The sequence below is a fragment of the Pseudopipra pipra genome, chromosome 1 (assembly GCF_036250125.1).
Source record: "Pseudopipra pipra isolate bDixPip1 chromosome 1, bDixPip1.hap1, whole genome shotgun sequence".
Classification (NCBI taxonomy): Eukaryota; Metazoa; Chordata; class Aves; order Passeriformes; family Pipridae; genus Pseudopipra; species Pseudopipra pipra.
Window position 1 is genome coordinate 14618060 of NC_087549.1, and position 14582 is coordinate 14632641.

A 14582-nucleotide genomic window follows, 5' to 3' on the forward strand; every position below is an offset into this window, starting at 1 on the left:
TGAATTCCTGCCCTGTGTCTCTGACCACCTTGAAGACATACTGCTCCAACTCTCCCTTGAGAGAGCTCTGTTCTTGCTTTAACTGGAGTTGAAGGGAAGAAGTCAGGCAGGTGATGTTATCTACAGCTGGAGGTTAAATAGTGCTCTGTTTCTGGGAAGGGTATAAGTAGAGGACTCTTCCTATTTCATAAGACTTACCTTTAGCCAATAATTTTAGCTATCACGGGAACTCATGCTTCATGATTTTAAACCAACTTGTTAAGCAACTGACCTGGCAGCTGTTGTGTGTGACTTTGCTGCAGGGACTTTGTTGGAGGCTCAGATAAATAGTACTGTGGATATTGAGCTGAGACCATTGTTTTTAGACACGAGATTGCCTTTTCTGCTTTGGTCTTTTCCAGCTGGTGTCCCACACCAGCAAAGGAAGTCAAATTGCAAAGGGTTATTCTTCACTCTGTATTTTCATCCCTCTGCTACACCTGAGTCTGTGTGGGGGTACTTGACATTTCTTGAGGGGGGAGTGGGATTTGGATAAATTTTTCTGTTTCTAAAGCTCTCAAGTATCTACTACTTGTGCAACATCTTTCCTCAAGAGGTTGCATTCGTCTTTGTGCTTTTTCAAATATTTTTCTTCTGTTACACCTCCAAGGAGTGGCTGGGCTATATGCTGTGAACTTCTACAACACAAACAGAAAAGCTGAAGGACCAAGAAGCAGGTTGTTTCAACACACAAGGAAGAAAGGACAGTTATCTGCATTTCTTGCTGACCTCTCTATGATAATCCATGGGAGGAGACAAGAACAGGAGATAGAGGAAGGGAAGATTTTCCCTGGTTATTGTCACAGGAGCTGGTTTTACTTTTTCTTTGGTTTAGAACATCTTCATGTAGAATCAAAAAACAATACAAAAAGTCAGCTAGGAGAAAACATTCATATTAGCCAAACACTAATGTTAATGTTGTGTTATAAGTAGAATGAAATGCCAGAAACTTTCTGGGAGAACACACCCTCTAATTTCATTTGGCCATAGCTATTCCCCAGCAGCCAGGAAGAATACAACAGTTAGTTTGGTTGTCACAAGCTGGGTCTCTACGTGTTCTCCCTCCCCAGCCCCCCTGCTTTTCTTGTTTGCCCAACTTTCGTTTTCAGTAAAAACATTAAACATCATAACATAGCCTGAAACTAACACTTAATGAGTGAGGACTGTGTTGTTAACCTTTAATTATGGATGTTTATAAATGTTGTTTGACATCGATCAAGAATACAAATTATGAGGAACACAGAGTTTCTCATGACACTTGGCATCCTTCTGGAGCAGATGGGGGTTTAAAGCCAGTAGTGTTTTCCATGCAAGGATCCCTCTCTAAATTAAACTCTTTTGCAGTATTTTTTGGAATACTTTCCCCATCCCTGCCTTGCAGTGCCCAGGTAGTGCTGGCAATTATTTGTACAATTTAGTTTTCTAGGTTTGAGGATGGTGGGAACTGATTCAGGGCAAAACCCACCAAAAGAAACCTATTTTTCTCCAGCTGGATCAACTCTTACATCCTGCACACTGGGCAGCCACACAGAAACTTATTCCAGCATAACACAAGAATCACCAGGCAGGAGAGTAGAGAAGGGAAGGAGTGAGGATTGCTTTTTTGGATGGCTGTGCCAACTTTGCATGTGTGCTAAATCAGTCTAAGAAAATTATTCACAATATTGCTGTTTGAATTCAGATGTCCCAAGCCTGGCTAAAACTGGTATATTGGCATGTTCATCGTCAATTTGCACACCACTATTAATATTCTGCTTTTCCAAGGCAGAAGTAGAAAGTACTCCCTCAAATCAGATATTTCTATGACAGAGCTCAAGTCCAGCCTCTGCCAGCAGATACGTCTGCACTAATTTTTTGTTCATTTTGTGAAAGGTAATATACCCAGTCCTCACATTACTGGAAAGTAAGCCAGAATTAGTGTCAACGTGAGCTCCACTGGCAGCTTGTACCACACATTGCACTGTATTGCTAACTCTGAAACTAAGAGATCAGAATACCATAAACCATTCCACTGCTGAGCATTTTTGCAGAAAAGTTCAGCTAAATCTGTCTTTGTACAAATTAATCTGCTTCTCGTATTCCTTGACTACGGGACTAATCTCCAAAACAAAAGAAATGCTGATGTTTAAGGAATAAGAAACCACAGTCAGTGTTCTGAGAAAAAAATAGAAAGAGAAGCGGCTTAGTACTTGGATTTCAAGGCCAAATTTGATGCTTAGGAATGTTTCTCTGATTGGTGAAATAAGTGATGAGAGACCCTGCAAATAAACTAATTTTGCATTTTGTAATTATATGAATGCAAACTTGTACCTAGTCTTGATGATGCTGAGGGAGGCAGCAATGAGCCAGAAAAGGCACAAAAAGATTTGTTATGATGGCAGCTACTTAGCAACACAAGCTGTAGGTTTTCCTTGATCATGTGTCAAGGCTGAACTAAGTGCAGAAAAGACCAGTGCTTCCAGTGCAAAGTTTCATCTTCACATCCGTGAGAAGCAGTTCCAGTTCATTAATTGTGGCAGGCTGCTCCCCAGGGTGTGAGTTGGGGTTGAGATCCCTGGGATCTCTCACCTTCAGCACTGAGCCTGTGGAATTACAGGGAGGCTCTGTTCAAAGCTGATGCTAAAAAGGTTTAAAACCAAGCCCAAGAAGAGCAGTCCCACCACATGCAAGAGGAATCTATCAGGAATATTTAAATCATCCTCACATCAGCTGCAAAGCCACCCCTGTCTCTCCTGTGCTATCCCCTTGGCAGGGTGACATGACCATCAGAGTGTTGCAGGTGTCTGGCAGGTTTTGTTGATCACCAAGGAGCTGCTTTTGGTGAGGCACAACAGAGCAAGCAGCTCAGTCCCTGGTGCACACAGCCATGGAGGAAGGTTTCAGTGCAGCTTGGTCACCCAGAGCTGTTCCCTGCAGGTTGCTCTCAACAGGCAGAACTGGGAAGGAGGACAATGAGCCTTCCCCAGGGAACAGTGTCAGGGGTGCACACATAACCTTACATAAAATTATTTTGCATTTATAGCACTTTATTCTTATGACTTAGTAATGCCATTTGTGTTAGGAAAGGGCCCTTCTGATTCAGCATGATGTGCAGATCATTCACGCCCCGAGGGAAACACAAGTGGGTACCAAATCCAGCCAGATGTGCTGGGCATACATGCAGTGGAGCCATAGGACTCTAAATCCTTAAGGCTGGGCTGAAAGTGAGAGAACTGTAGGTTTTCATTGCAAATGAGGTGGAGACATAAGGTCTGCCAGCTGTGGACATGGATTTAGCAGGATGGGAGACAGGGCCTGCAGTTTGGCTACTGGGACAAGGATATGACAAAATTACTCACCTGCTAAACAAAAGTAGGATATGACAAAATTACCTGCATGTTGTACCCAGGTACAAACATGAACATGTCTCTGTCATCTTTCTTCAAAACCTCTCTGTTTCTGTCATCCCTGAGGTCCAGTTTTTTCACAGGAACAAAGAGTTTTCTGCTTAATTTTAGGGCCAAGACTTTTCCATCAAAGGAAAGAAAGGGTGATTAAACATGGGAATGGGCTGGACTCCAGTCATGGTCCCTGGAGGTGTTGAAAAAAAGACTTGATATGGCAGTTGGTGCCATGGTCTAGTTGACATGATAGTGTTTGGTCATAGGTTGGACTCGATGATTTCAGGGGCCTTTCCAACCTAATTGATTCTGTGATTCTGTTGACCAGATTTCTGGAACCAGGGCTACATGTGCTCATTCTGTACTGTGAAACAAAGCACACCCTTACTTCACATGCACAATAAGGTATCATGAGTGGAAAATCACAATCAAAACATGCTTACCATACTGGAAGGAAAGATGAGACTACTCTTACTCTCTAGGTTTTCGTGGTTACATGCCCTTGTCTCTTAAGTATGGTACTTCTATTTTTGTATTAATGTGTGTGGTTTTAGTTAACAACTAAACAACAGTAATTTTTTGAACTGACACTTCCTTCCTTATTGTAAGAGGAGCTGAGCTGCAAAATGCCTGCATTGCCTGTACATAGCAATGCAGTACATGTGATCTAACTGTAAAGAAAATGGGCACATGTATTAATGGTTGTGCCTGGTTGAAGGAGGCAGCACTATGAGAGAAGGGTACCACAGCTGTCAGATTTCTGTAGTGTAGCAACTGGCTTACACACCATTTCTGAGAGAGAAAGCTTGGCCTGAATGTTCTTCTGCCCGAAGGGAAAATGGATGCTGTTATGCAGTGGCCCAAGTCTGGTACTCAACTGCGAGCTGCCAAGAGTTCCCTGGCAGCCTTCGACTCGGGCTTTGCCTGCTCCACAGAAGCTGACATTTTCCTCAGAGATGCACTGTGCAAGAACGCACAGAGGACACTCCTCGCTGAATGGCGAGGAGCCACCTGGACTACAAAGTTCCACTCTTCTTCCTCCCTGACAGAGGAATTTCCCAGCCTGTCCTATTAGAAAGCTCGATTGTGCTTACCCAGGGTGAAGCCCACATGAAAGAACCCTGTGAAGATGACTGAGCTGTGTGCCCCGACATCCCACTCCTACATCTCGTCACCTCACGCACATCACAGCTGCAGAGGAAAGCTGCTACTCTCTTACCCAGCACAGCACAACCTGCCAGTGGCAAAGCTGAGAAACAGGATGGAGGGAGCATCTCTCACCAGGAGCCTTACAGTTAGGACAGAGTTCCTGCACCTAAGTCACTGATGCTCAATCAGGTCTTCATCACTTGGGAAAGGCCTAGACAAGAGCACCAGGAAAAGGTACTCTTAAGAAAAATCAAGCTGGTTTCACGTGAGTGTCACACAAGTGTTAGTAATGAATGTTCATCCATGACTCTTTTCTGCCTACTCCAACAGAGAACTACCAAGTTAGCACCAGGTTTTAAATCCATTGACGTAACTTAAAACATTACAGTAAATTTGGATCTGACGTTCAAAGAAAAAAAATAGTGTTTCAAGGTCATTGGACAAGCCTGCTACAAAAAAACTGTACATTATTTGAAAACTTCAGCTTCTAATTAATGCTGTTCAAAATAATTCTGTTCCAAACACAGGATAAAGAAATCCTGTTTAACCAAAAGGTACAAGTAGTTATGAGGCACTACCTTTTAGATTGCAGAACGCATAATTTGATAAATCATCACCACAACACAGAGTTTGCACATGTTTAAAACACAGCCTCCTATAACTAGCTTTTAGATCCCAGTTAAATGTAGTAGAAGCAGCTAAAATAGTTCCTTACAAATTGTAGTTTCTCTGTAATTTTTTCATTCAATCAATTAAATTAGATCTTTTTCAAGCTTAGGGTTTAGAAGCATGATAAAGTCTGGTAGGCATGAGTTCTTGATGAAAGCCATGTAACTATGGGCAAAAGTCCAAGAAAAGAAGATTTAAAGCAGTTAATTTCCTGGTGACTGAAGGATGTGTGTGAGGTCATACGCATTTATCTTCAATTGTGACTCTGTATTTCCTTCTGGAAATAGAAGGAAAGTTGTCTTCATGGCATTTCTGCACTAGTGTTTTAATTTTAGAAGACCTCACTGTAAAAAGGATGAAGAATCTAAGCAACCTAGAGGAGAATCCTAAATTCTTAAAATATTTAAAGTACTATGAGGTGGAAACAGCCCACAGAAAAATGTCATCATCTCTCTACTACCAACTTAAATATCTTCCAGCACCACCATTGAGGACTGAGGTAACCTACTCCCTCCATGTCTAAATTGGTCTCACAGAGCCAGAAAACCATCCTCAGAAAAGTCTTTCCCAGAAATCACATTCCTGAATATCTGTTTCGTGAGTCTGCAACTGTAGTCATTTGGCTCTCAGTTATTTTTCTCCAGTGTTGGCGATTTGTTGTTTCTCTCAAATGTTCATCTGGCTCTGTTTTGCTTAATCGTAGTGTCTCCCAAAGGTCTGCACTAATGAGTTTCTGCATTCATACCATATGCTTTCTTTGCCATGGAGAAGTTTAGTTGTACAGAAAACAGATTTTGAGACTCTTTTTGTTCCATTTCTCTTCTGTCTTCAAATCTGAAAGGTCTTCTAGGCAAAAGAGGTTTCTCGGGTCCCTTCACCCTGCTAGTTAGAATCAGACCACATCTAAGCAATGCTCCTACTTAGACATGTAACAAAACTTCAGAACTAACTGTCCAGTTCCTTCTTGATGTGGATTTATGTAAACTCGCTTTTTTGTAGTCTTCATTTGAAATCCCGGAGGCCAAGGTCATCCACACACTCAAAAAGTATTGGCAACCCTCAGTGACAGGAGACACCAATTTCCTGTTGAAGGAGCTGTGCTTCTCAGGGTGGTGTTTACAGCCAGGCAGGACAGGGGAGGACTGCTTCTGAGCAAGGAGAGGTTTCAGAAGGTTTTAGGAGGCTTGAGGAAGCTGGAAGATCAGCACCAGAGCACAAACTTCCTGGGAAAGACCAGACCAGCTGCCCTGGAGGTAATCACAACTAGCAGACTACCTAATTGACAAAGACAACCCAAAAGAGCTAAACATCCCAGACAGGGAATATAAAATCTCATTTAAAATTATCCAGGCAGGATACAACCCAACAGGGAATGTTCTTTACAAGGAAGTCCATAGAGGACTATTAATGGGGAGACCAGTGATGACTGGCATTCCTCAGGGGTTGGTGTTGGGACAGGTGGTGTTTAACATCTTTGTTGATAACATGGACAGTGAGATCCAGTGCACCAAGCTGTGTGGTGCAGGCAACACATTGGAGGGAAGGAATGCCATCCAGAGGAACCCGGATAGGCTTGAGAGATGGGCCTCTGCAAACCACACTGCAGTGGGGGCTGGAACGAGATGATCTTTTAGGTTCCTTCCAATCCAAACCGTTCTACAACTCTGTGATTCTATGATTTCCCCCCCCAGAAGCCGCCCCTGGGCCCGCGCGGGGCCACCCCTCCCCCCTCTGGCAGGGGAAAGGAGTCAGGGAGCTTCGCCAGCTTGGCTTTGTGCCCTTGTGAGAAAGGAGAGTGGAAGCCTCAGAGCACACAGAGGTTTGACGGTCTGGTTTGGGGGAAGGGGGGGTGGGAGTGGAAGGGTACCGGGCGGGCTGTGGGGGTCCTCGGACTGGAGCCTTAGAGAACATGGTGCCGGTTACACACTCTTTTGGTCAGGTAAGCCCAGAACCAAAAAGCATATCTCAGGAGTTGGCTTCATGATCAAAAACTCTATTGTTCCTAAACTCAAAAATCTGCCGACAGCTCACTCTGACCACATTATCTCCCTACGCCTTCCACTACACAACAAGCAACACATTGTCCTCTTTAGTATATATGCCCCAACTCTCCAAGCTGACCCTGCTGAAAAAGATAAATTTTACACTGACCTGCACCGCCTTACCCAAAAGGTGCCTGCAGATGATAAGATCATTATCCTTGGTGATTTCAACACCAGAGTAGGTAAGAATTTTGAAGCCTGGAAAGGAATATTAGGCAAGCATGGTGTTGGAAACTGCAACGATAATGGTCGACTTCTGCTAGAATTCTGTGTGGAGCAACAGCTCACCGTCACTAATACTATCTTTCAACAGAAAGATAGTCTGAAGACAACCTGGATGCACCCCCGTTCTAAGCATTGGCACCTCATTGATTATGTCTTGGTGCGACGGAGGGATGTCCGAGATGTCCACCATACCCGCGTGATGCCCAGCGCAGAATGCCAAACAGACCATCAGCTTTTGCGCTGTAAACTTAACTTCAATCTTAAATTCAAACCTAAGAGGGGCAGTATCCCAAGGAGAACACTCCAAGTTAACAGTCCCCAATCAGCCACAGTAAGAGACAGATTCCAGGCGAACCTTCAAACTAGGCTCAAAAACCATTCCATAGATTCTACAGATTCCTCTCCTGAAACAATTTGGCACCATATGAAAAACAGCATCCTGCAATCCTCTGAAGAATCCTTAGGGTTCTCCTTCAAGAAGAACAAGGACTGGTTTGATGAAAACAATCAAGAGATCCAGGAATTGTTGAGGAAGAAGAGAACCACCCACCAAGCACACCTTGCACTTCCATCCTGTCACGCAAAAAACCCAGCCTTTTGTCTTGCATGCAGCAAGCTCCAACAGAAACTCCATGACATCCAGAACAAGTGGTGGATCGATCTAGCTGAAAAAACTCAATTATGCGCAGATACGGGTGATCACAAAGGATTCTATGAGGCCCTGAAAACAGCACATGGGCCTACATACCAGGTCCAAAGCCCTCTACTCAGCGCTGATGGTCAAACGCTTCTGACAGATAAAACCTCCATTCTGAATCGATGGTCTGAACACTTTCAGATTCTTTTCAGTACCAACCATGTAGTCCAAGACTCAGCAATTCAGTCCATCACACAACAACGAGTGAAATACGAATTGGATACTGCCCCCACTTTAGGAGAAACCCTCAAGGCCATACAGCTGGTGAAAATCAGCAGGGCAGCTGAGGTTGATGGAATTCCACCTGAAGTTTGGAAACATGGGGGCCTTGCACTCCATGCCAAATTTCATGAGTTTGTGATGCACTGTTGGGAACTAGGCGAACTACCATCTGACCTTCGTGATGCAGTCATCATCACTTTGTATAAGAAGAAAGGAATTAAATCAGACTGCTCAAATTACTGTGGTATTACTCTGCTCTCCATTGCTGGCAAAATCCTGGCAAGAATACTCTTGAACAGACCCGCTATAGCAGAAGGAATCCTACCTGAAAGTCAGTGTGGTTTCAGAGCCAACAGGAGCACCACAGACATGGTATTTGTTCTCAGACAACTGCAAGAGAAGTGTAGGGAACAGAACAAAGGTCTCTATGCAACCTTTGTTGACCTCACCAGGGCTTTCGATACTGTGAGCAGAAAAGGTCTGTGGCTGATTTTGGAACGTTTAGGTTGTCCCCCCAAGTTCCTTAAAATGATCATCTCACTCCATGAGGATCATCTCACTCCATGAGGCCAAGTCAGATATGGCAATGCACTTTATGAGCCCTTTCTAATAAAGAATGGTGTGAAACAAGGCTGCGTTCTTGCACCAACTCTATTCACAATCTTTTTCAGCATGATGCTCCAAAGGGCCACTGCAGACCTCGATGATCAGGACAGTATCTACGTTCGATATCGTACTGATGGAAGCCTATTCAACCTAAGGCGACTGAAGGCCCACACCAAGACCTTAAACCATCTTGTCCGGGAGCTGCTTTATGCTGATGACGCCGCCCTTGTTGCCCACACAGAAGCAGCTCTGCAGCATTTAACATCCTGCTTTGCAGATGCTGCTGAGCTCTTTGGGCTGGAAGTCAGCTTAAAGAAGACAGAAATTCTCTATCAACCTGCACCTCAGGAAGTCCCCCATCATCCCCATATCACCATTGGCCAATCAGAGCTCAAATAAGCCCAGCAGTTTAATTACCTAGGCAACCTCATCTCCTCAGATGGTAAGATTGACAGAGAGACAGACAATAGGTTAGCAAAGGCATACAGTGCTTTTGGAAAACTCCATAAAAGTGTATGGCACAATAAACACTTGAAGAAAAGTACCAAGATCAGTGTTTACAGAGCCATTGTGCTGTCTACTCTCTTATATGGTTCTGAAACATGGGTCATCTACCGCCACCACCTGCATCTCCTAGAACGCTTCCATCAATGCTGCCTCCATACAATCCTAAACATCCACTGGTCAGATTATGTGACTAATGCATCTGTTCTAGAGCAAGCAGCAGTCACAAGCATTGAGGTCATGTTGCTGAGAACACAGCTGCGTTGGGCAGGGCACATCTCAATGATGAAGGACCACCGCCTCCCTAAGATCTTGCTTTATGGTGAACTTGCCACCGGCTGCTGCAAGAGAGGAGCCTCGAAGAAAAGATACAAGGACTCCCTGAAACAACATCTCAGCCTTGGCCATATTGATCAACATAACTGGTCTACTCTGGCCTCCAATCGGGAGGTCTGGAGGCACACCATCTATAATGCTGCTGATGCCTTTGAGAACGCACGCAGGATCACTCTCGAGGAGAAAAGACAACGCAGAAAGAATTGTGTCTTGCAGAATTTACCACCTATGGAGTCTTTCTGCTGTGCCTTTTGCAATTGGATATGTCTATCTCGTACTGGCCTCATTAGCCACCAGCGTGCCTGTAACAAATGTGGATAGAGCCTTCCTAAATCTTCGTTTGCGAAGCCCAGCCATGATGATGATGATCCTATGATTCCCATAATTTATGGCCATTACTCTTTCTCTGTGCCCATAAATTCCCATCCCAGCTCACTTCTGCCACAGATCTGCTATTCACAGTAATGCTTAGCTCAGTGAAGCATCACAATTCCAGTTCCAGTAGCACAAAAGAACTCTCTCCTGCATTTTCCCTATATAAATCACTTTGTCTCTAGTTTTCTCTTGTAGAGTCAATGGAAGCAGTGTTCAAACGACATTCCAGTTTTCCTGATTGTCCATCAAGTTGAAAACATACGTGAGTGTTCTTTGCTCATCTAGATCCATCTAGCCCTGATCTCTGGTACAAAACACTATCTGTTGGTTGGAACGTAGGGGCATAGAAGAACCTACTGCTTTTGGTCCTAAGAGCAGCAGGTAGGAAAATGTCTCACTCCAATACAGCTGCGCCAGAAAACCTTCTGGGCAGGGAGCCTTTCATGCACTGTCCATGCGTGAAGTATAGAAAGATGTTTGCTGACCTGAAGGATGGAGGCAAGGACAATGACAGTGATGTACACTGGGGCTGGGAGAATTGTATAGAGGAGTTCATATTTGAGAGCGTTGGGAACATGTGGCGGAACAGATTTGTTTAGAATAATATTGGGGAGGAACAACAATTTTCCTATAGTGAAGAGTTTGTTTTTTTTTTTATTTATGGTACTAGATTCAAAACAGCATCACTCCTTGATATCCTTCAGAAAGACACTATTTTCCTTTTTGGAGGCTGTCATTTCTCAACTTGTTTGTTTCTGGAGGCTCAGGAAGGTCTGATGTGCTTTGTCACTATCCCAGAGCAGCATCCAGGACAGCCAACCTCCTCAGTGGTGGTGCCAACTACAGCCCCTCTTAGAGTTGTGCTGGACCTACCTTTGCATCACTTCATGGAGCTGAGATGGATATTTCAGACCCTCTTGGTGATGAGAGTCCTGTCTGGGTAAGAGACTCACCATAGCTGAAATTCCCTGCCCTCTTTGCATTGCAAGTCCACTTGCAAGCGAGCAGAATGTTAACACCAGAGGATGGCATTTTTCACTGAGACCTTAACTAACTCTCAGGCAATGGAATCAAATCTTGGCTGATTATCTAGGCACTGCCAGAAGAGCAGAAGACAAAACTGTGCTTAGATCTCCAAGGCACCAGTTCCAGTTTGTCTGCTGAAGCTACTGCTGCTATAGTATTTCACAGCATTTGAGATTTTTGCCAGTGTTTTTCATACATATTTTTTTCAGTAAGAATGGATTTTCAAGTTGTCTAGTTTAATTTTCTTTTCCTGATTTCACAGACACTTGCCAATGTTCAGGATGCTTTAATGTAAACACTGGACTCACCTGGAGGATGTCCCCATGTAAACCAACTATACAAGCTCAGATTTTTCATAAGCTGGCCAGACCTCTTGAAGCAGTCCAAAGAATTTTGCATTAATGTATGGGAAGAGACTTAATCTACTTTTACATCCATTTTCAATAAAACACAATTTTCTCCAAAACATCTGCCTAAAACCTTTGCCTCCCAACTTGAAATATGTTTCTGAATGTAATAAAATTTTCAATTACACCAGCAAAGTAGATATTAACATTTATATCTCTGAGTATCAGGACTTCCCATCCCTCAAGAGATGTCTCCTCTGTATCTTTGCAAACTTGATAAATGAAGTACGATAAATTCAACTGATGTCCCACCTTCACAGCAGGGTTATTATAAAACAGGGAAAAGAATGATCCTACAGTAAGTGGAATTAGAAAAAAATCTCCTTGTTTTCTTAGTATACCCAGAAATTTCTGGCAAAAATTAGGAAAAGGTGTTTCACTCCTGTATGTGAACATAACTGTAAGGGCAGCTTGCCATATGCTTCACACATTTACAGAAAATATCCCTGGGATAGATGACCCAACTGTACAAAAATAACAGCCTGGTGATAAATTTAATGTGCAACTTTGACCTACTGTCTTTCCAATACTCCATCTCCTCAGGACTTTCTCATTTCCTAGCCCCCTCACCTGTGGCTCTGTCTTCCTCCATTTCTTTTGCCTTTGCTTTTGCTTTTGCTTATGATTTTCCTTTTCCTTTTTCTTTTTTAAATTCAAACTACAGGACAAATGTTTCTTTCCCTTTGTTCAGGTATGGAGATTTCACCACTCTAGGCCAAAGGCAGGCGAAAGTCTACTCAATACTAGTGGAAGCTTTGTACAGGGACAAAAAAAATCACTCTGGGAAAGTGTGGCATTTTGTGTCATGAAGAAAACAATGCTGAAATGCCACTGCTGTTGAAGTGAGAGGAAATCTCCCCCTGGATTTCAGTTAACTGGTGCCTTGTTCCTGGAGTTTGGGACCAAGGAGCTGGATGTCATGAGGGGACAGTTGACGGTCTTGGCCAGAAACATGGCAATCGTGTCCCATGGGAGCTGATGCCACTGCTCACTCTCACTCACCACCAGTGCCGTAACAAACAGAAATGGTGTTGTGGAAACATGGTCTTCATTGCCTCATGGGAAGATGTAACCCTCTGCAACCAATCACTGTGGTCACCCCAGAGGACTGTGCTGGGCTGGTATCAGCCAGTCCTTCACTCTCTCCTTATTCTTTATACTGAGAGAACAGAAATAACATTCAAACATTATTATTATGTGGTCATTGGCCAATTTGGTTAACCATTTCGGTTATCTTACATGTTCCCCTTTTTGCTTTAGCTGACAGAGGAGGAGGGAGTCCAGGCAGGAACCTCCTCATCTGACCCACACCCACACCTACTGGAGAAAGGAACACAGAAAAACATCTCTTTCTCTTGAAATACAAACCTAGTGACCACTACAAATTCCAAATGACACTCAAAGCCATAGTCCAGAGAAGGAAGATCATCCCTTAATTTTTTGCACGTTGGACTAGAAAGGAAAAAGTGATTGTGGAACTTGGGTTTTAAAAAAGACAGAACAAATTGCCTGTCACAGTCAGAAGCCACTTGGTATCTGAAGGGAGTCAGACAGAGGATTAGCCACTGGGTGAACATCATGGTTCTGCACTGCTCAATAGTTAGTTACTTTCTTTTCCTCTTTTATTGTCCTGTGGTAGCTTCTGTCTGCCTGTTGTCTCCATGCCCAGTTGAAATCTCCATGGTGATTGGTGTGGCGAAAGCAGGCAAGGAGGGCACGTGCTCTAATAGAAGCCTGTCCTCTAATCCTGCACTTCAGGTTCTTCTAGTTAGCCTGTCCTGCTCAACAGGTACATTGGAAAACTCCTGTGAGTAATGGATCTGACTGCTGTCAAAGAACAGGAAATTGGATATGTTTGTTCCTTCCTTAAAATAACCTCAGACAAAACTGCACCTTCCTTGGACCCTGCTTCCATCCAGACATGCAGGTAACCTAGGTACGGTGGGGCTCTCTGATGGTTCTCCACATACTTTATCAGAAGCAAAACAAAAATGCTCTTGATGTTGAAATAAGCTACCCTGATGTACAGACACCTGACCTGTGTAGTGGTCAGTCTGGTGACTTCTTCCTTGAAGAAGTCCCAGATACCTGGGATATCTTGTCCTACCCAAACCTGCAGGCACCCAGCCCTGATGATTGTTGAAAGCAGGGTACCAAATCAAACAGACCCTGCTTTTGGTCTCCTGCTCTTAAAAACCTGCTGCTTTTTTGAAACCCATCCTGCCTGTCTCTTCCTGCCAAGCTCCAACCTGTACAGTGGATCCTGTTTTCTTGCAGCAAGCCAGGTCTGGCACAGCACTCATGTCTGATGGAAATGGCAGTTTCATTACTCCTAAGATGATTTGCTCAATGTGAAATGGGTACGCTTGGCACAGAAAGATGCATAGCAGATATCACAGACTGAATCAAAGGGTTTGGGGATACCTCATGCTTACTAAGAGGCATGGCCAGAAAAAGAGCCACCTATTCCCCTCTAAAATGCCCCTCTGTGTGCAGGTAACAAAGATATGCAGCCTGAATTGTGATAGTAGTTGGAAACATTTTAAATTCCATTTTCAGGTCACATCTAGCAGGCAGGCAGGCTGTCATCAGCTCTGATTTTGCCATTTCATTTTCACTCATTCTCATTCATGTGGAAAGATCCTGGAGTGCCCAGGGCTGTGATCTGCTCAATTCTATTTTTGGCTGCCTCCTTTCTGAAGGAAGGTGATTTCTCACATGTGGTTGTTTTCCAATTATCACTTGTTGAGACATACCCCCTGGTTATATTACAAAGAGAATCAGGTGGCAAGTACATATTTACAAGTCTTTATTCTAAGGCACAGGGATACCTTATTGATCTGAGCTTTGAACTGAAGCTGTGGATACTCTTGGGATTCGTGTTTCTTCTGGGTGAGTTGACCCA

The 14582-nt window shown here is 43.7% G+C and overlaps 1 long non-coding RNA gene across 1 annotated transcript; it reads left to right on the forward strand.

The window, feature by feature from the left end:
* Positions 1-6941: 6941 nt before the first annotated feature.
* Positions 6942-11736, forward strand: LOC135416115 (uncharacterized). The gene is made up of 4 exons (XR_010431459.1): positions 6942-7056; positions 10530-10625; positions 11043-11184; positions 11533-11736. It is a non-coding gene; the product is annotated as an uncharacterized LOC135416115 (long non-coding RNA).
* The last annotated feature ends 2846 nt before the right edge of the window (positions 11737-14582 follow it).